The sequence below is a fragment of the Lissotriton helveticus genome, chromosome 1_2 (genome assembly GCF_964261635.1).
Source record: "Lissotriton helveticus chromosome 1_2, aLisHel1.1, whole genome shotgun sequence".
NCBI lineage: Eukaryota > Metazoa > Chordata > Amphibia > Caudata > Salamandridae > Lissotriton > Lissotriton helveticus.
The window spans coordinates 184,619,322-184,639,584 of record NC_136058.1 but is presented as its reverse complement, the minus strand read 5'-3'; the positions used below and the strand labels follow the sequence as shown (position 1 = coordinate 184,639,584).

The window sequence follows — 20,263 nt, the reverse complement described above, 5'->3', positions numbered from 1 at the left end:
CAAGGAAATGCAGTTGTTCTGAAAATTGTAACAGTTACAGGTTGAGATCACTTTTCAGAAAACTTGGCATTACACAGTAAATACTCTGATTACCCTCGGATTACGTTACTATAGAGCTCACTTTTGCCCACACATTAGCAGTCCTATATAGAACACTTTCTAGATTCCAAATCTCATACTATGAGTCTCTGTGGGAGGAAAAATGGATATCGAGCACGGAGGTAAGTATTTAACTTATGAGGTTGAGGTTTCAGGGTTAGGACCAAGGTTCCCCAAGCTCCAGGTTGACACACTAGTTTCACTACCAGCTGCACTGGGGCAGTCGGGTGCAGAGGGCAGGGGCCCAACAGTACCTAGTTGCTAAAAAGGGGCCTTTGGTTGGGGTATACTGGCAAGCAGACCACTCGAATGTGGGGACAAAGGGTGCAGTTGGCACTACAAGGGGCAACGACAGACAAGCCCTGCAACTCCAGCGGCACGGAGTCGGCCCGGTGTAGTAAAGCGGACGTTGCTGTCCCTGTGCTTCTCAGTGGAGACCGTCGGTATTGGAAAGCTGCAGGCTCAGTCGGGGGGACTTCTTGCAGGTGACTAACTACTGGGAAGGCAACAGGGGAACTGGGAGGATGCTTGGATACCGTCTATTGGGTCACCCAAGGCCGGGAAGGCGTAGCGGGCTGGGGTGTCTTCGGCGTTGATTTCCTTAGGATGCAATCTATTACAGTCAGACAGATGCAGTCGGACTTCCTGGACCGCTTCGTTCAAGAGAGCAGTTGTCTTACTGCCTTTGGTCCGGGTCAAGGGGACCCTTCAAGTGGAGGCTCCGGGGTTAGTTTTGTAGCTTGCGGGAGGTCCCATGATCCCAACTAAGGATCGCTGGGGGGACCTCTTTAAGTATGGGGCCACTCGACCTCTGGCCGTGGCGTCCGGGTGCAGAGTGGTGCAGAATCACAGAGTCCAGACTCTAACGGTTTAGTCTTTGGTTTGAGCAAATCTGGTGCTCACTGTAGACCGAGTCTGTTAGTTGAGAGCAGGGCAGGTCCTCTGGGGTCTGGGGGTCTGCTGCTGCGGTACACACCGGTTTCTTCACTGTAGGCAGGTCGTGGTTGTGACAGGCCGGTAGGGCTGGGGCCAAGTCAGTTGGTGTCCTCGGTTTCTTCCTAGGTCAGCAAGGCTCTTCGATCCTTCTTTCTTCCTTGAATCGCAGGAGGCAAGGGTCTGGGTCACCCCGAAATACTAGATTTAGGGGTGTTAAAGGATGTGTAGGTTGGGACCAATATTTCCCTTTCTTGGGGTGGGTACACCCCCTATTATGCCACCCTCCAGTGGGAGGGGGTATAAGCCTGTTCCTAATTGGCTGAATCCCCTTATCTCCAAGATGGAGGGGACTTAGAAATGGGCTTCACCTCGCTTCCCTCACCAGAGGTGTGGGATTGGCAACGGTGGGCACACCTCTCTTCCTAACTTGAATTTTCCACGGATTATCTGGAGTTAGCTAACAAAGGAGGTAGGCCTTTGAAGCTTCCCCTTTGGTGGGTGCAGCCCATCCTGGGGGAGGAGGTATGACACCTCTCCCCAGGATGGGCTTTGTTTCTGGACCTAGAGAGTGGAGATCCTCTATCCAGGGGTCCAGAAACCTCTCAGGTGGTGGCAATGGCAGACAGCCATCCTGGAGCCACACATCAGGGCTAGTCGTTTTTCAGGGGGCATCTCTAAGATGCCCACTGCGTGCATTTTGCATTAAATTAAATCCCACACTGGCATCAGTGTGTGTTTAATGTGCTGAGAAGTTTGCTACCAAACCTTTCAGTTTTCCCAGGCATTGTGGAGCTGTGGAGTTTGTAGTGACCAATGCCCAGACATATACTCTTTATTGGCTTTACTACACCTACAATGTCTATGAATGGACTTAGACACTGTAGGGGTACAGGGCTCATGAATCTGTACCCTCACCTTAGGACTAGTGCACCCTGCTAGTTGGTTGACTTACCTAGGCCTTAGGCAGTGGATTGCAGGCATGGCACGCAGGGGTGTGTGCAATGCGGACTCTTCACTTTTCTCTGCACCAAAACATGCAGCCTGCTGTGGCAGTGTGTGTAGGTTAAGGTGCAGGGCCCCCAAGGGTGGCACAATGGGTGCAGCAGCCCTCAGAGGTCTTCCTTGGTCACTGTGCCCTTGATACCCATGGTAGCTTTTGCAAGGGGCTTGCCTGTGGCCAGGGATGTGCCAATTGTGGATACAAAGGTTCCAATTTGGGAAAGAACATAGGCCCCATGAACCTGATTGGCAGGATCCTAGGGCACTTTGTGAGAAAGTGGCTCTATATATACTGGACTAGAAGGAAGTACAGTGTGTATAGAGTCCACAAACCCCAGAGGTATAACAGAGGTTAAAGTCATTGAAGTATGAACTTGACTATGAATTTTTTTTATATATAAATGACAATAAAATAATTTGAATATAAACAGCTCTGTGGGAAATTGTACTATTGGAACCTTTTGGTCCTGCATATCATAGGAAACTGCCTCTTCATGTTGTTATATAAAGTCAGAACTGACCTTACTCTCCAAAGTGGTAGCGTGGTCGAGCAGTAAGGCAGTACCAGAGGACAGTGTAAAGCATTTGTTGTACACACTGAGTCAGCAAAAGGTTTCACACACTCAAAGACTGAACTCCAGGCCAATTGTTTTTATATCCACAGATCTAGTTGTTTTATTTTTAGAACCAACAGTTATCAAAATATACTTTCCAAGGTACGAGTACTCTCATGTAAATACTTTGCAGAGGAGCAATACGTTTGTACACCCAATAATTACAGGATAGCTAATCAGCAATACAGTTCTGAAACACACTCTAGCATTGGGCTCAATGGGTTTTTCATAGGAAAGTACAGTTGATTACTTTATGGATTACTTTGGTAGTTCCAGGACTAGGTCTTAGATTCAGTTCTGGGGTCTAAGCTGAAACCAGATTAGCAAAAACGTTTCAGTTACTGTGATGAATTTTCCTGAATATAAAGCGGTTTTAAAAGTTCACACTTAAAAACCTTTCAAGGTGATTCTGACCATGTTATCCAATGGGAGGAAATTCAGGTTACAGGTAAAGTACGATCGCGTTACTTTTGTAACCCAGCACTAGTCTCCTAGGGCCAGCACTCGGAGCTTAACTCAAAACAGGTAGGTAATTGCGTTTCAGTATTTTGTACGATTTTTAAAGAATATTTGCAGTTTTCAAAAGTAGGCACATAGAAGAAATTTCATAGAAAAGCAGACAATGGGTTCCTATGGAGAAAATACAGGTTACCAGTAAACCCGCTAGGGATTACTTTTGCGGTTCAGTACTGGGCTGAAAGGTACAGTACTGGCTTCTCTCCTGATCACAGGTGAGTATTTTCGAATTCAGACTTTGGCTGATTTTATAGGAATGTTTTCAGTTTTCAAAACTTCACACTTAGAAAATTTGGGCGTAGACTCAGGGGTCCCCCAGGGTCAGGTGAGTACAGTTAGTTCAGTCCCAGCGGCACAGGGGCGGCCGGATGCAGAGGTAGGTAGGCCCATTGTTATCCAATGAGGGAAAGGGGGCCTTCGGTTGGTGGCTGCTGGCTAGCAGACCACGCGGCTCTGGGAGCTGGGCTCCTGGTCACTTGCTCTGGGCAAAGGGGGTAGTAGGATAGGCCAAAGAGGTCACAGCCAGCGGAACTCGGGCGGCTGGGTGCAGGGTGCTTTTGAGACATCGGGCGCTCAATGTTATCCAACGAGGATCTTGAAAGAGGAACAAAGGCTGCAGGCTCGGGGACGGTGACTCTCCAGGGGCGGCCAGCACTTCTAGAGGTAAGTTGGGATGATGGAGCACAGGTAGGTACCCCAAAGGGAGGCACAGGGGGCCGCGGGGCACCAGGTGCAGGGGTGTCTTTGGGGGTCAGAAAAGCTTACCCTCGGCTGGTCGCGGTTGGGGTGGCCCCTGGTTTGGAGTCTGCAGGCGTCGCTGGTTCGTCAAGGAGAGTCTTTGGGCACTGGACTTCGGGTCCCAGTCGCCGGGGGGACGTCCTCGTGGTCTTGCTTCGGGTTGGTCCGGCCCGGGCTCGGCTGGTCCAGAGTGGGCTGGTCCGGAGCTTCCTGGTGAGCACCAGGTGGGGTGTTGCAGCAGAGCCTCTGCTGGAGGGAGTCCCAATCTTCGAGAGGGTCAAGGCAGGCAGGTCCTCTGGGTGTCCCAAGGTTGCTGTCCGTGGAGGTTGCCGGGATTAGGCAGGAGCAGGTTCCAGGATCAACAGGCCGGTAGGGCTGGGGCCAAGTCAGTTGTTGTCCTGTTAGCAGCTGCGCGGCGGGTCATCTTCTTGATCTTCTTTTGATATCGGGATCTGAGGAAGGAAGGTTTAGAGAGCCCCTAAATACTAAATTTAGGGGCGTTACAGGTAGGGCAAGGGCAGGGACCAATGGGTCCCTGTCCTGGGGTGAGGACACCCCCTAGCCTGCTCCTCTCCTGTGGGAGGGGGCAGGAGCCTAGCTGGGATTGGGCAGGACTCTCCATCTACAAGATAGCCGGAGCCCGGGGTCGTGCTTCACATCGCCTCTCCCACCTGAGTGGTGGGGGTGGCAAAGGTTGGCACACCCTCCTTCCTGATGTAGTTTTTCCCGCCAGTCTTCCTGCAAGAGTGGGGGTAGAACGGGTGGGTGGGCCAGTTGCTGGGTACAGCAAATGGTCTGGAGAAGCTCTCAGAGGCGGTATGCCTTTGAAGCTTCCCCCTGTCCATCCTGGAGGAGAAGACATATCACCTCGCCCAGGATGTGCATTGTTGCAGGCTCGGAAGAGCGGGGGGCTCTCCACCCAGGGGTCCAGCAACATGTCTGCTGTGTGGCAGCCTCTGCAGCCACTCAGCCCAGACGTGGATTGTAGGTTCAGGTTTTGGAGGGCATCTCTAAGATGCCCTCTCGTGCATTTTACATTAAATCCCACACTGGCATCAGTGCGGGTTTAATGTGCTGAGAAGTTTGGTACCAAACTTGTCAGTCTTCAGTGTAGCCATTATGGTGCTGTGGAGTTCGTAATGACAACCTCCCAGCACCATATACTCTTAAATGGCATCACTGCACTTACAGTGCCCAGGAATGGCCCTGGGTACTGTAGGGGCACATGGCTCGTGCCCTTGTGCCCTCACCGCTGGCATATGGCACCCAGCTAGAGGGGTGACTGAAGTATGCCAGGGCAGTGGGTTCTGTGGGCATGGCACATTTCATTAAATGTGTCTGTCCCCCCTGTCTCAAGTAAAGTGCTTGCAGTGTCTTGGAATAAAAGATAAGAGGGAGTAGAGTAGGCTGTGAAGTGCATCAAGGAGAATCTGGGTGTGGCTGCAAAGTGTCCATATGTCCTAGTTCCTGTTTTGCTGCTGCCTTTTTTCCTTTTTTTCGAGCTCTTGAGCCGCAAATGTTAGGAGTTTTATTGTTTTGCAGGAAAGTTGTATCAAAGACCCACTGAGGCATTTTATCACAGCCGCCCTGCAGGTCCTGACTTGTGTTTCTCTTAGGGTTGGCCTCAGGAGGATCTTCCTTAGATTGTGTTAGGCCGGGCAAATACATAATAGATGTAATAGCGACTCTTCTCCATTGTCACAGAGGGGACAATTCAGTGATGGCCAACTCTGTAACCATTTTGGGGTAAGGTTTTTGATCGGAAACCACCCCAATCTCAGTAAGCTTAGTTTCCTCTTATAGTGATCCCTGAAGCATTCTTGTAAATAGGATTGTTGTTTCAGTTGTTTATACGTTGGCATCACAATCCAGCATGACTTTTGCCAGCCACTAATGCTTTGTCTATTTGCAACAATGCTTGTTTGATGGCGTTGTTAGTGATTTGTTTAAAAGCGAGATATAACATTTGTGAATGCCAAGCTTCTTCCAGGTTTAGCGACAGAAGCGCTTGCCTAAGAGTCTTGCATGTGGAATTGGTCTGCCTAGCCTGTTTTATGACCTCTTCCCAGGGGTGATGGGCCAGCGTGTTATCTTCAGCGGCCCTCATTCGCCAGTAATATTTGGCCAGGACCCCTTGTCTGGCCGGAATCAGGTTTGTTAATCCGTATTCCAGGTATATTTGCACTTGGGAAATATGGAGCGGAATTAAGAACAGTTTTTTGAACAATCTTGATTGGGTAAGATTTAGCGTTTTAGAATCCTTGGTGTCCATCATTTCCGGGCCATATGTGATTGAGGGTAGAAACTTTGCTGCTACAACCTTTAGTAAGTGACTGGTTGAGGTTCCACTTATTTTTTTTTGTATAGTTTTGAAAGCGAATTATAGTTGTTTTGATTTTGTTTTCCCAAGGTCTAAATGATGTTTATAGTTTAATTGGCGATCTAGTAGGATGCCCAAATATTTGTTTTCATCAACCTGGTTTAGAGTACAAGAATTTATCCTCCAAACAAATTTTGAGCATTTTTTTGCGAGTCCTAGAGAAGCATATGATGTTAGATTTTTTGAGGTTTATTGTTAAATGTGTGTTTAAGATGTACAGCGTGAGTTGTGAAATCAGCCGTTGTAAGCCAAGTGGAGTTTGAGAGAGAAGCACAATATCGTCCGCAGGCTCACCTCAAGCACTCTCAACACAGTCGTAACCTTAGATCTAAGCACCATCTCATTCTGATGATTCCTCATTTTCGCCATTCTAGAATTGGTGGCAGAGCCTTCGCAGTGATCGCCGCCAAAGCGTGGAATGGCCTGCCACTCACTATCCGCACTGCTGAGACAGAACCCATCTTCCAACGTGTTCTAAAGACCTGGTTCTTTACCAGCCTCTAGGCTCCTGCTAGTACCTTCTCCTGCTGCCTGTCTTAGCGACTGGACACCCCCATTGGGGGTAGCTGCGCGCTCTATAAAATCTTGAATAATAATAATATTTCCAACTTCCAAAGCTTTTACATCCGAAACCTTCCTGAAGGATATTAAGTGCAACAAAGTTGCCATCTTCCCTTACAACTGCTTCAAACTCAAAAACCTATTCATTGGCCAAACTTCAAATCAACAAAGAAATAAACTCACATCCCACACACAACTGTACCAAGACCTAGGTGGTCTCTGCAACGTAATACCCTTCATTATTCTACAAACCAGAGGATCTCTCCCTATAGAGCAACGTCCTACCAAACTATGGCTGCTGCAACCGCCGACCTATAACAATTTATAGTTCTGGAACTTAAACCTTTCTCATACAAAGCTGATAAAAAAAAAAATCAAAAGTTGTATGGCAGATGCTTCCCTGGGATCCAAATCCCTTACCATGCACCAACACACCCATCTATTCCATCTGCCAACATATTCTCCCATGTCCCTGGTGCCCAAGACTCCCTGAGTAACTTGAGACTGCTGCAAAAGTCCTGCACTCCTCCCCTGAAATCCTCCAAACAAGAAGGCTCAAAGCCCCTTTCACGACCAAAGGATGTAAAGCCCCTCCTGGCACGAATAGTACGGCCTCTGATTCCAGAAACAAAAAGGGCTCCTCCATTGCCATCTGCAACAGACCTGGAAACCAAGCCTGTCCTGCCCCAAAAGGCCTCACAAGAATTATTTGACATCTCTTCCTCCTCACCATCAACAATACTCTCTGTATCACTGCAAACAGAGGAAATGCCTACCCCATTACCTTCCTCCAATCCTGCTGAAAAGCATCCACACTTCGTCTGCTAGAGGATTCATTCTCCAACTGTAATAACGGCTTATCTGGTACGCTAGTCTTGACGTAAACAAATCGACCCAAAGCGGCCTCCAAACTAAAAAAAATATTTGGAAGATTTGAACATTCAACTTCCAATCGCTGTAATCCCTGAGACATCTGGAATTCCAGTCTGTCACTATATTGTCCTGCCCTAGGAAATACTCTGCCTGTAACCCAATCATTTCACTAGACAATAACTCCAAATCTGCCTTCCAGTCAGAGTCAAATTCCTCGACCTGCTTCCTCCCAAGCAGTTTATATACCGAACCGCTGAGACATTAGTCATTTTCAACACAAATTTTTAGTTACCCCATTTTAATCAAAACTTAGAAAAGCAATAAGACCTGCCTTCATTTCCAAACCATTTATATGTTCCAAAGTCTCCTCGCAAGCCCACTCTTGATGCGTCAAACAAGACCCCCCCAACCAAAGAGGCTTGCATGTGTTTCTAACACAAAATATGGACATATACTAAATATTGCATGGCCATTCAAGGCCTCCAAATTGTCCAGCCATCGTATTTATTCCTCCTGTGTCTCCTCTGAGAGGAATACCTGTTCTCCATACCACAACTTTTCCTTAAACCTTCCGCTTTCAATTTCTACAAAGCTCTGTAATGTAGCGGACTGGGAAAATGCCTGAATTAAAGATGAAAACAAACCAGTCACTTTTACCAGACCCCTTAAAGTAACAGTCTGTTTCTACAGCAAACCCTTTACTTCCAACTTTATCTTGACCACCTTCTGTCCTGATAAATTCAAAGTCGTTTCTTTCGTGTTTACTATGGAAACCCAAAAATTCCAAATACCGGCTGGGCTCTAGAACTGACTTTCCCCATTGTTCAGAAACCTCAGTCCTTCCAATAGACATATTGCCACATGCAGCTGCTCCTTCTACTCCTCCTGACTCTGCGACTTCATCAAAAAATCACCGAAATACATGATCATTCTCATACGGCTCTGTATGAGAAACTTCGCCACTGGACCCAGTACCTTTGTGAAACACCAAGGTGCCGATGCCAACCTAAACGGAAGGCATGCAAATCGATATAGAACTCCTAACCACCTGAACTGAAGAAATCTGTGACTCTGCTTCGCTATCGGAATTGTAAACTACGCATCTCTCAGATCTGATTTCACCAATCAAAACATTCTCCTGCAAAATCTCTCTCAATATAGGGATCCCCTCCATCTTGAGATGTCTGTAAATGAGAAATTGATTTAATTCTCTTAAATCTTTTAGAGGCCTCCAACCCTAGTCCTTCTTTTTTACCAAAAAGATTGTGCTCACAAAACCCCGCTCTTTCTCGGACACTCTCTATAGCTCCTTTCCGTATTCCTTCTGCACCTCTTCTTCTACTAAATTCTTTAAATCCTCTTGAAAGACTAACTGCATTGGCTCTCCCATTTGCCCTTGAACTGGGAGAAGTACCCTCAGATCTTTGATGAAAATGTTCCAGTTGTTCACAAACCTCCTTAATCTTCCCCCTACCTTTTTGGAGTGGAACCAAAAGGAATCCTCATACTTACCCTGAAATTCTTGAGCAAACTGCGCTCTTCCTCTGGACTGGCGAGTCTGGCTTGATCTTTCCGTCTGGGGATAAAACGCAGTGGTGTATAGAAAACCTCTAAATGTACCATGTCCCTGGAACTGGTACTGGGACCTTGTAATTGATTGGACAGGGAAAAGTCCCCTTGCCCCGGCCTGATCAAAAACACTCCTGCCAAGCACTCTTCTCAGAGAGCATTGAGCCTTGTCTAAACTGTAGAAGGAAGACATATTTTCCTAACCCCTTCACCAATCCTTCTCCAAACAAATACCTCTTAGGGTCCTGCAAAGGCTACTTTTTGGCAAAGTCTCCCAACTTGGGGCTTATCCTCATCAAGACTGCCTTGCGTCTCTCAGCCATGATTGCCACATTAGCATTTCCGAGGAAACAGACAACCCTCTGCGACCAATCATGCAGCAAATCATTGTCTACCTGCATCAACTTCATCTATGCTTCTCCAGCCATGTCTAAAATTCTGGCTAATGGCCCCAAAGCATCCAACAAACGATCTTGACACTGTTTTTAGTGTTTCATTGGATCACGGCCCATCTTAAACAGGAAACTGATTAAATCAGGATCCCAATCAGGCATTACACAAGTTTTATTCTCCACAACTTAAAAAGAGCACTCCACCCTCATAACAGCCCCGGCCTCCTTCTCCAAAGATCTCCTGACCCATAGTTTAAAAAACAGCCACATGTGGAAATGGCCACCTGTCTGCACTTCTGGGATGCCTTATCTCAGGACTGAACATATCCTCCCCTTGAGGATCTTTAGCAATCCTCTTCCCTCTCCTTTTCTTATCTACTTTGTCCACCTCCATGTCCCATCCATCATCACTGTAATCATCTAAAATGAATTAATCATCATTATCTCTAAAATCCAGACTGAATAAATCTCCATGAGCATTCACACCCTCTTGTGTGCAGCTAAGGACACCATCTTTTGTGCCACGTTGGACATCTTCTTCATTTGTGGTGCTAGGCACACCTTTCTCTTTAGTCAGAAATCTGACTTCAACCTCAATATTTTAATTATTTCTTCTCCTTTTTCAAAATCCTCTGTCTTTACTTCCATGGTGACGAAACAACCGATCGCATGTTAAAGAATAATTGATATTTCATCAGAAAAAACACTGTCATTACATGAACAATAGACAAATATGTCCTCCATGTGAGATGTAAATGTTTATATTCAAAATATTGGAGACTTCATATAATAATGATGCAATATTGAAATATTGGATAACTTAAAAATAGTGTAGGATGTATCAAGAAGAATGATTGATTGTTACGGTTGATACATCATACAGTAATATTAAGGGATTTTTTGCTAATTGTATTATATATAGATTGAAATGTATTTATAACAATTTTTCACTTTTTTTATATAATTAAAATATTGAAATTAATTTGTGATCTGGGTATCAGTATTTAAGCTTTGGTGTCCCCATTCATTGTAGTTTCCAAAGTATTTTCTTATACAATTGCTTTTGCAACCCTGACTTGGGAACTCTATGAACCCCTTCCGTGCTCGCGTCGGGCAACAGCAGTCGCAAGCACTACCTCGCTAGTGCTGCGCACGTCCGTTGGCTGACGCAGCCCTGCCCACTCATTAGAACTCCCGCACCACAGGGGAATTTGCGCCACGGTTATGGAGTGAAGTATCAGGGGAACCCCTATATATGCATTTGTTTACTTCCCTCAACTTCATCCACTGACCAAAACTCATCCTCTGAATATTCCACAGCCTTTCTTTTCCTCTTAAAAACATTCTCAAAAGTCACATTTACCTCGTCCTGCACCAACGTTCTCAAAGAAGCTTTCCTAACTCCTGATGATTCATCCTCTTCACTCATTTCTTCTTCTTTTTCCTCTTATTTTTATACTGAGATAAATGTATTTTTCAAAATCTGTTTCCTTTTTTTTGTTTTGTTAATTACACACTCTCTGCACTGCTGCCATCCTACCTAACCTGCTGACCGTCAAAACACCATGAAATCAGCTGTTTTGACAGTTGGCCTCAGAGCAACGATCACCACCTACTTTCCCCAAAATGGTGATCTTTGCTTTCAACTTTATTTGTTTATTACCAAAAGAGGGCCTTATCCAAAACGGCCCCTTTAGGACATTGTCACACCTGCGATGTCACGTTTGCCTAAACGATTGTTGCGTGGCAATGTCACATTTGCCTTACTGGATGCCTCAGAGGAACACATCCTTATCCCGGGGCGCCTTCAAGACGACCGCACCATCCAGGCTGCGTGTGGGAAAGATGGCTTGCGCAAGCACAAGTAGGTATGTAAAAGCCATTACTGCTGCCAAGCACGAGTCCTCAGGAATCGCTCGCACTCCCATAGTAACTGCTACTTTATTGTTATTATTCACCTACAAAACTTCTTTTTTAAAACATAAACACCTACCTATACACTACAAAACCTACCGATATATTACAAACCCATAAATTGGGTTGTGCTCAAAACCGAATCACCATTAAACTTCTAAAAAACACCCACATGCACATCTAAGCCCCAAAGAAACATCAGAAATTATTCTCAAAATTTCAAAATATTTAAAAAGTTTATCTGAGGCGCATACAATACAGACAACCTAATTCACACAGAGCTTATTTGTCAAGGTGCAGCAAATAAAAGAGGAAGATAGCTGCTGTGAGTTATAATGGGTTAAGGGACATTCTAGTTCTTTAATTTTAGTGTTGGTGATGTTTTACTTTATAGTGCTGCAAGGAGCTGCCAGTAAAAGAAATAAGCATAATGCTAGCCTCCGGTCTTGACATGAAATTAAACATTGCTGATGCCTGTGCAAGGGACAATGGTTTTCAGAATGGTGCAATCACTCCAGTTATGTTCACTCTGTTAGACATGTATGTCCTTTCTCTCTTCACATATCATCCATTTGCATTTCCTACACCTCATCTCTTTCCTCTTTAGCATCTCTTTTCACTCTTCTCTTGAATGCACTTCTTCGCACCTCATTCACTTCACCGCCCCAAACAGAACGCACCCACTCACCTGTAAGAACTGCATTTTCTTTGACTTTTTCGGTGTCAATATTTTGACAATTGTGTACGTCTTTCACACACATATTAACAGATTGACAATGGCAAGTGGACTATGTGACAACTGCTCTGTGCACTGTGCAGAGAGGCCAAGGTATGAATGACCACGTATTCTGAACTCCTCTTTGACCCACTGAAAGGTACCATGTGAAACTCACACTGCTTTCAGCCTCAAATCCAGAGCTCTCAATCTTGGCCCTTTAGAAACAATTATCCATGACTCAGTTCAAAGTATGCACTACACAAGAGTAATGTGCCACAAAAAGGGAACTGAAGGAACACACCATCCTGGAAATAGTTAATACACTTATGGAATGCATGATTAAGTAAAACGTTAAATATAAACGGGAAGTAAATTGCCGACATGGACTAACTTAAAAGATTGTTCATTCATTGTTCAGAAATTGATCAGGGTTTTTGCCAGTAATGTTAAGGACATGTTCAGGGCACAAACATCCTTTAATGTCAGTTTTTATTGACTACTGGGTCTAAGTCCTGGAGGAACACGCGTGGAAGTGCGCTGGTTATACTTTCAGTGTCTCTTCAGATGTTTAGCTAGATAACGTTTTTAGGCACCAATTGTTTTTTCCAATGATTGTTAAAGTTAGCTCATTACAAGTGAGATCCTCGCATTTGCATTTGGAAAACTATCTCCACCCTCTCATCCATTGGGCTGAGCTTTTTATAAGTAAAAAAATAAATACATGTTTTAAAAAAAAAAGGCAAAATGCTAGAAACCGATTTTTATTCTGTATTCCCCATGCTGGCAAAGTAGCATTATGATGTGATGCCTGCTGTCATCCCTGGGTTTTAAGCCAACAGCATGTTGCATGGTGGGGCTTGTAGTTTTGCTTTCAATGCAGTCATTATGGAGTCAAAACTCCTGCATGCAAAGTATTGTTGGCTAAAGGGCCAGACTTGTGAGCTGAGTTTTAAAAATCATTAGTTCATTCAAAAACTGATTGTTTCACACAAGAAACAACCAGACTCTGCTCACATATTTTTGTCAGGGTTAACTCTTTATTTCACATCATGCATTAAAACATGCTTTGGCATTGCTAATCATTTTGTCTTTGTACAATGGAAAGTTTTATCCTGAGCATCACAACTAAGGCTCAACATGGCCAGAAGCTGCGCACCCTTTCCTATCTCACACATAAGTAAAGGACAGGCAGTAGTAGCAGGAGGGACAGAACACAGTTTTCCCACTGGGCCCAGGTTAGGAAAGCACTTCCACCTAGGGCCCGATTACGATGCAGTTAGGATGGCCTCCTATAGGCATTTGCTCCTTCCGAATCAGAAACGTGTCTTCCCGACCGAGGGCCTGATTATGATGTAGTTAGGAACACAGGCTCCCATAAAAGTCAATGGGAGTCTAACCAAATCGTATCTGGAAGCATCCAGATGCATCATACTCGGTCGGTCGGACTTTCCCAATCCGAGTCGGTCGAAAACCATTTCCAAACCAATTCGATCGGGAAGATTTCCTAACTTCATCGTAATCGGGCCCTTACATGACTGATACCTAACACACTAAAGAGGTAGTGAGAGGAGTTAAAGGACTACTGTACGATCTCTGTTAATGGACATTGTAGGAAAATGGAATATTATGTGGTATGGCTGGGTAACCTTATCATGTATATCACAATACCCCAAAGATTATTCTTGAATTCACATTAATAAATCCCTAGCTCAGTCCTGGTAAAGTGGCAAAGAGCAGTTAGGATTTACTAAAGGAGTATGTGTTTAAGCATTTTACAGTACTATTATGGTTCATAAGTAATTGACATGACACGATAGAAATCCGACACCAATTTATAAAATAAGGTACATTTTAATCTTAATTTAGACACCAAAACAAAAAAAATAGCATACATATAACCAAAGTTATGAATGTTCAAAGCAATATAAAATCAAGCCATAAAACTTAGACTTTATTATTGCGGGCAATGGCAAAACCTACTAATGACAATCGGTCAAGTTAGGGGTTGAGGTGCCTTGTACCTATGCAGGGTAGATGTGATGCGGGTCCAAGAACCAGGCCCCAACAGTCCGTACAATTTTACCTAGCCCATGGAGTCTGGGTGCAGAGTTGTCCTGGCTGTCCTTGGTGCTGAACAGGACCTGCGATAAAACTGCTTTTACCAGTGGGACTGAGCTGCTGAAAAGAAAATGCAAAAAACGAGCAGGGTCCTTGACAACATTGGTTGCAGGTGTTATGGAGTGCCCTCTTTATGCAGCATCAAGTTAAGGGGCTGGTTATCGAGCTGGTGACAAACAAGCCTTGGTAGCGCTAAAAGTAAGCCTTGGTAGCACTAAAAGTAGCAAAAGGTAACTGACATCTCGAGGTCCAGGGGAGTGTGGTAGCGGCTTGAAACTTCGAGGAAGGCCGGTCTACAACTCCCATAATGCACTACACCATCTGTATTTGGGCAAACCCCCAGAGGGCCCAATGGCCAGCTATTCTTTGGTTCCTGAGCGCTGTTTTGCCAGCCGCTTTCAGGGGACTAGTCCACTAGTCCAATGGAATCTGAGGGTGATTCTGGCTCCTACAGGGGTCCCTCTGCCAGGGAGTGATGAGTTTTAGCCAAGGATGAGGGTTGTTCACTCTGTCCCAAATCTATTGCCTCAGGGACAAAGTATCCCTCGTTTGCTTTGGTGTAGTGGGCAAGAGTCCTGTTGTCGGCGACACAAGCTCCTCTTGGTCTTTCCTTGATGCAAGTTGCTTAGCTTTCAGGTTCTTGTGTCAGAGGGGTCACTTAAATTCTAGATTATGGGGAGTTAGAGGTGTGGGAGCTAGTAGCCGATGGGCAGCTGGTCCCTGCAACTAATCTGCTCCTGAGGTGACCACATCCAGAGGTGTAGGTAACCTTTTCTACCCAGAACCCACTATTTCTGACCTTTCAAAGATGGTAGAATTCTGGAGATGTGGTCAGCATTCCTGGAAGTGTACACCCAATGCATACCGAATTCGCTGCCTTGTCCAAGTACAAGCACGCCTGGGGCAAAGAGAGGGCTTTGTCCTCCTCAGGGGGACAGCCCAGATGAATATCAGAGGCTCTGCAGCCTTGAAGCTCCCCGCTCTGTTGTGTCACTTCACTAGCCTGCTGGTGAGGGGGAGATGTGGCCTCCTTCCTGCCAAGCCTTTGATCCGAACTCCTGAGAGTGATCTCACTGTCTGGCAGGAGGTCAGAATCCTGTATTGGTGGCAGCAGACACAGGAAAGCATGGGCTGGTCAGCCAGAGCAGAGTGAAGCTGGGGCAACTAAGCTGCCACTTGGGTGCATGCCAGCCATACCTTGACACCAGATTCTTGTCAGGGGAGAGAAGGCACGTTGTTTGATACCAAACTTGACATATCTAGGTGGTACCATAAGGGAGCTAGCAACCAGTCTGCCGAGTACACGTTCCACGTCATCCTATAGGCTGCCTATCACTTATAGTGTATTTTAATGGTAAAGACACTATGGAGACACAAGCTTTCACCTACAAGTCTACACTCAATATATAGCACCTTGCCTCCTGGGCACAGGAGGCCTTCTTTAGGGGTGACTGACATATACCAAAAGCAGTTTGTTTGACTGTGCCACACATGACGAGGGCACAGTCAAGTTTAAGCAGTTTGCACTGCTCCTGCAGTCTTCAATGGCACCCTGTCCTTGGTCCAACATTTTACCACAAAGGAACCTGCCATCCACTCCAAGCAATTGATATGGATGGATTTTTCTGTAGTGGACCATTATCCTCCTGTGGAGGATTCTCCGCACCGCGGCCCACAACCATACGAGCTGTCATCCAACTCTATTACGAGATCAGGTTGGGAGCCGAATATAGCTTGACCGTTCCACGCTTCCATGTGGGCGATCTACCACTGCAACTCCTCTTTCACCTCTTTGGAGAGGGAAACAGACTGAGAATAGGTAAGACCCCACTGTAGCTGGAAAATCTTGAAGCATTGTAATGCCCGATAATGGAGAGGACCCGAAAAAATGCCCTGTATTGAAGCAGACAGCAGCCCTTCTTTGCGGGCAATCTGGCAGAGGGAAGTTACCCGTTTGGCCAGTATTCGCTTCAATTCGTGTTTGTTCTTCGTTAACTTTCACAAAGGGAGACCTAGGGTGGTCCTAATCGAATCAACCAAAAATACTAGGAATTGGACTGAACGATTTGGAGTCAGGGAAGACTTCTGCTTGTTGATTACTAACAGGAAAAAACAGAACAAGGTGGCTGGACAGGATTATTCACAAAACCATTCCCCAATCACACAGTCAATATGTACCATGTGACCACTGGATTTATATTCCAAACGAATTTATTTTCTTTTTCATATAATTACCACACAATATTTTAGAAAAACAGGCACAAACAGAACCACTGTCAGATCAAAAGGTTCATATATACAGTATCTACAAACGTACACATTTACAAATTTGCAACAATGAATCAAGCAAAAATGGTTTAACACACCAAAAAACAATGACCTATATGATCAGATGTAGGATCCGATACCTTCACTGTTTCACAGAGTGTTGATTACTAACAGCAGGGACTCCAAGATATGGATCACTGTTCACAAATGACTGACATTGGTCCATAATTAGAATGTCGTCCATGTAGATTATCAAGCAGAGGACTGAGATCATAAGTCTCTATCACCGAAAGAAAGGCCTAGGAATTCGAAGACCTGTGAGTTCCACTGAAACTGCAAAAAACACCTATGAGGGCAGATTTTCTTTTGTTGAGGAATGAGCCTTATAAAGTGCAATTAAGGTATTCACAAATTATCTGAGTTCGCGAATAAAGGGCTCCCTGAAAGATTCCCTTCTGCGATTGGCTTAGCTTTGGAAGTCACTAATTCCCCTAACTTCGGATCTACCTTTAGCAAGAGAGCCTTCCACCTCTCTGTTGATAATGCACAATTAGTATTTCCGAGGAAAATCCACGCACATTGCGCCCAACCCGAAAGAGCTTCTGGGGAAATTAGGGTGTATGATGCCTTTGGCATCTCCAGTCATGTCCAGTATTTTGGACAAGTTTGTCCTGGCATAAACGTCAGGATCTATCCATCCCCTTCTTGGAATACCTCACGAATTTCGCTATCTCTGGAGTGAAGGCTACTTTGCCCTCAAGAGAGGGCCGGGGACACTCCACCCGCAAGCGATTGCGCACTTCCTTGTCCAGTGGCTTGCATAAATGGGATGCCACATAGAAAGCCACCTTCAGGAAAGGAGACCATTCTGCTGAGCATGGGTGTAACAACTCATCTGGATCCAGAAGGTCTGAATCTGAGGAAGTGTTGTGTCCTTCTGAGAATGGACAATGCAGAGGCGGTCTGGTACATCAACCATTTAGGGGAAACGAGATCCAAAACCCTCTTGGACCTGGCGAGAACCATGGGGAACGGTCGTCTAACGCATCAAATCTCTGTCTCTGAGGAAACCATTACGGGTAGATCCAATCAAGTGGCAGATTGGAACTCCCGGGACTGGGTACTTTTATGATGAACCTCTTTGCTTCACAACTAGACCATCAAGTGAGGCGATATTGCAGTTGGTGCCCAAACCTGCATGTGGTGGCAACTAAGTCCTTTCTCCTGGATTGGAGCACTAAGAGCTGCTGTGCATTTCCCCCATTTTCAACAATCATGAGAATGTCCTCCCAGATTCAGAGATGGCAGGCAGACCTTGTGGTGGTCCACCTAACTCGGAGAGCTCAAGTATGGTTTCCAGTTCTGATGGAACTTTCTTTGGATTTTCCAATCACTCTACCCCTTGTTCTGGATCTCTTCCATTATCTCCTATATGATGAAGTTATAACACAAACGAGAGCATGGATTCACAGCTTATTTATTTAGCACTCTTCATTCAGCCTCCTCTTCAAGCCCTAACCGACTTGTTGTGTTACTTTAAAAAAAAATACATTTTACCTTCCATTACAGAACTTCTAACATAGAAACCCCTTACTATTATATTTTCTTATTACATCATCACATTTCTCCCCCCCCTTTAAAATAAAGAAAACAAAAACAACAACAAAATTTCAGCAATGTTCAATTAAATGTTTAGGGTTCTTGAAAAGTCTTTCAGACTTCCTGGTCACTTGTCGACCTTGTTGGATACTTGGTTGTACACCTTCATGCTCAACAGTTGGATTTACTTTCTTGAAAATGTCTTATTCCTTGTTACTGTTTTGTCATCATTCCTTGCGGTTAATGCTGTTCCTTTAACTTTTATTATCTCCATTGGCATTGGATGAAATCTATGTTGTAATTTTTTTCCCTGTTGTTGACGAACCAGTACCAAATCACCTATTTGATACTGTTGGTTTGACACCATCTTCCTTTTTGTGCATAATGTTTCATTTAATCTTTTGCTTCTTTCTCTTTTTGTAATATTTCTTTAGGATCTTTAGTCGGAATTGCAGGTAAGCGTGGTAGAGGAGTTTGTCTTCATTGACCGAGCATTATTTCTGAACGCCACTTTCCAGTTGACGTATGCGGGGCGTTTCTGTAATCTTGTAAAACTTGACACAGCACTTGATTTATTGATATCTGTGACAGTTTTGATATTTGCACGACCTTCTTAATAGTGGACATTAATCTTTCTATCATTCCATTAGCTTGAGGCCACTTAGGAGTTATTTTCCGATGCACAATTCCCAAGTTGTTCATACATTTATGAAATTCACTTCCATTAAACAGTGGTCCATTATCTGTTTTCAAAACATTAGGTGTCCCCATGTGGAAAATATTTCATCTAAAACTGTAAGTACTACTGATGTTGACATTCATGATACCACTTTTACAATAGGAAAGCGTGAATACTCATTTATTATGGCTAACAGATAGTGTCCTGGGTCCATAGAAATCCCCTGCTACATTAGTCCACACAGCATCTTGCAACTCTGACATGTGTAATTCTTCTATTCCTTTTTCTCTAGAAGCACATTGGCATATGTGACAAGACTGAAATAATACTTCTACTTGTTGATCCAGTCTAGGAAACTACAACTTTTCCCTAAATAAATTATTCGTGGCAGAGATACCCCTGTGGCTTTCTTTCCCTAAGTCAATTGCTTGTTGTTGTGGACAAAGTGGAATGACAAATATATTTCCTCTTATAAGTATTCCAGAAGAACCTACAGATGGTTCAGATTGTATGTTTTTGAACGCTAATATATCATGTTTCCTTATGCTTGACTTGAGATGACTAGCATTATTTATTAGTGTCCATTTGTTTTTAAGTATAATCTTTACTACTTCTTGATTAGTGTCATCCATATGTGTAGTCTCAATTGTGTCGCTGTAATAATTCCTGATACCGCTGACTTGATCATGAAACAGATATACTCTACTTTAATTTATCTATGAGTTAAATGGATGCCTGGACAAATAATCTAGTGAAACGAAACAGGAGTAGGACCCATAAACCAAAATGGGACTGGGTATGAAGTATATATAGAACACAATGTCCCAATAGGTAACAAATTAATAGGCAATTAGGTTATGTATGCAAAAAACATTACATATGAAGGAAACAAGGAGGCTCAGTGAGTTAGTACATGGCTTGTAATTCACCAATTTTCAGAGATATCAAACAACCGCTAAACTTTCCTTTTCAGGGTGAGAATATCTTTGCTCAACATTAGAGAGACTTTTACTTGCATGAGAAACTATGTATCTAGGAGTTTCTCTTCCCGGCACATGTTGTATCAGTATTGCACCTAATCATACAGGGCTAGTGTCTGCCACCAATTATGTACACATATTTGGGTCAATATATTTTAAATTTGCTGCCATTGATATTTGTAGCTTTATTTTGTTAAATGCATGTTTATAATCATCATTCCATGAAACATTTGACCTTTTCTGTTAATTCACAGAGGGGTGAGCTCAAAGTTGCAAAATGATTAACATATCTTGCACAATAACTGGCCAT

General features: G+C 44.4%; 1 protein-coding gene across 1 annotated transcript in view; it reads right to left on the bottom strand.

Moving 5' to 3' along the window:
- The window catches only part of TTC39A (tetratricopeptide repeat domain 39A), a 648,505-nt gene that overhangs the window by 455,195 nt on the left and 173,047 nt on the right, over positions 1 to 20,263 (bottom strand). The window lies entirely within an intron of this gene.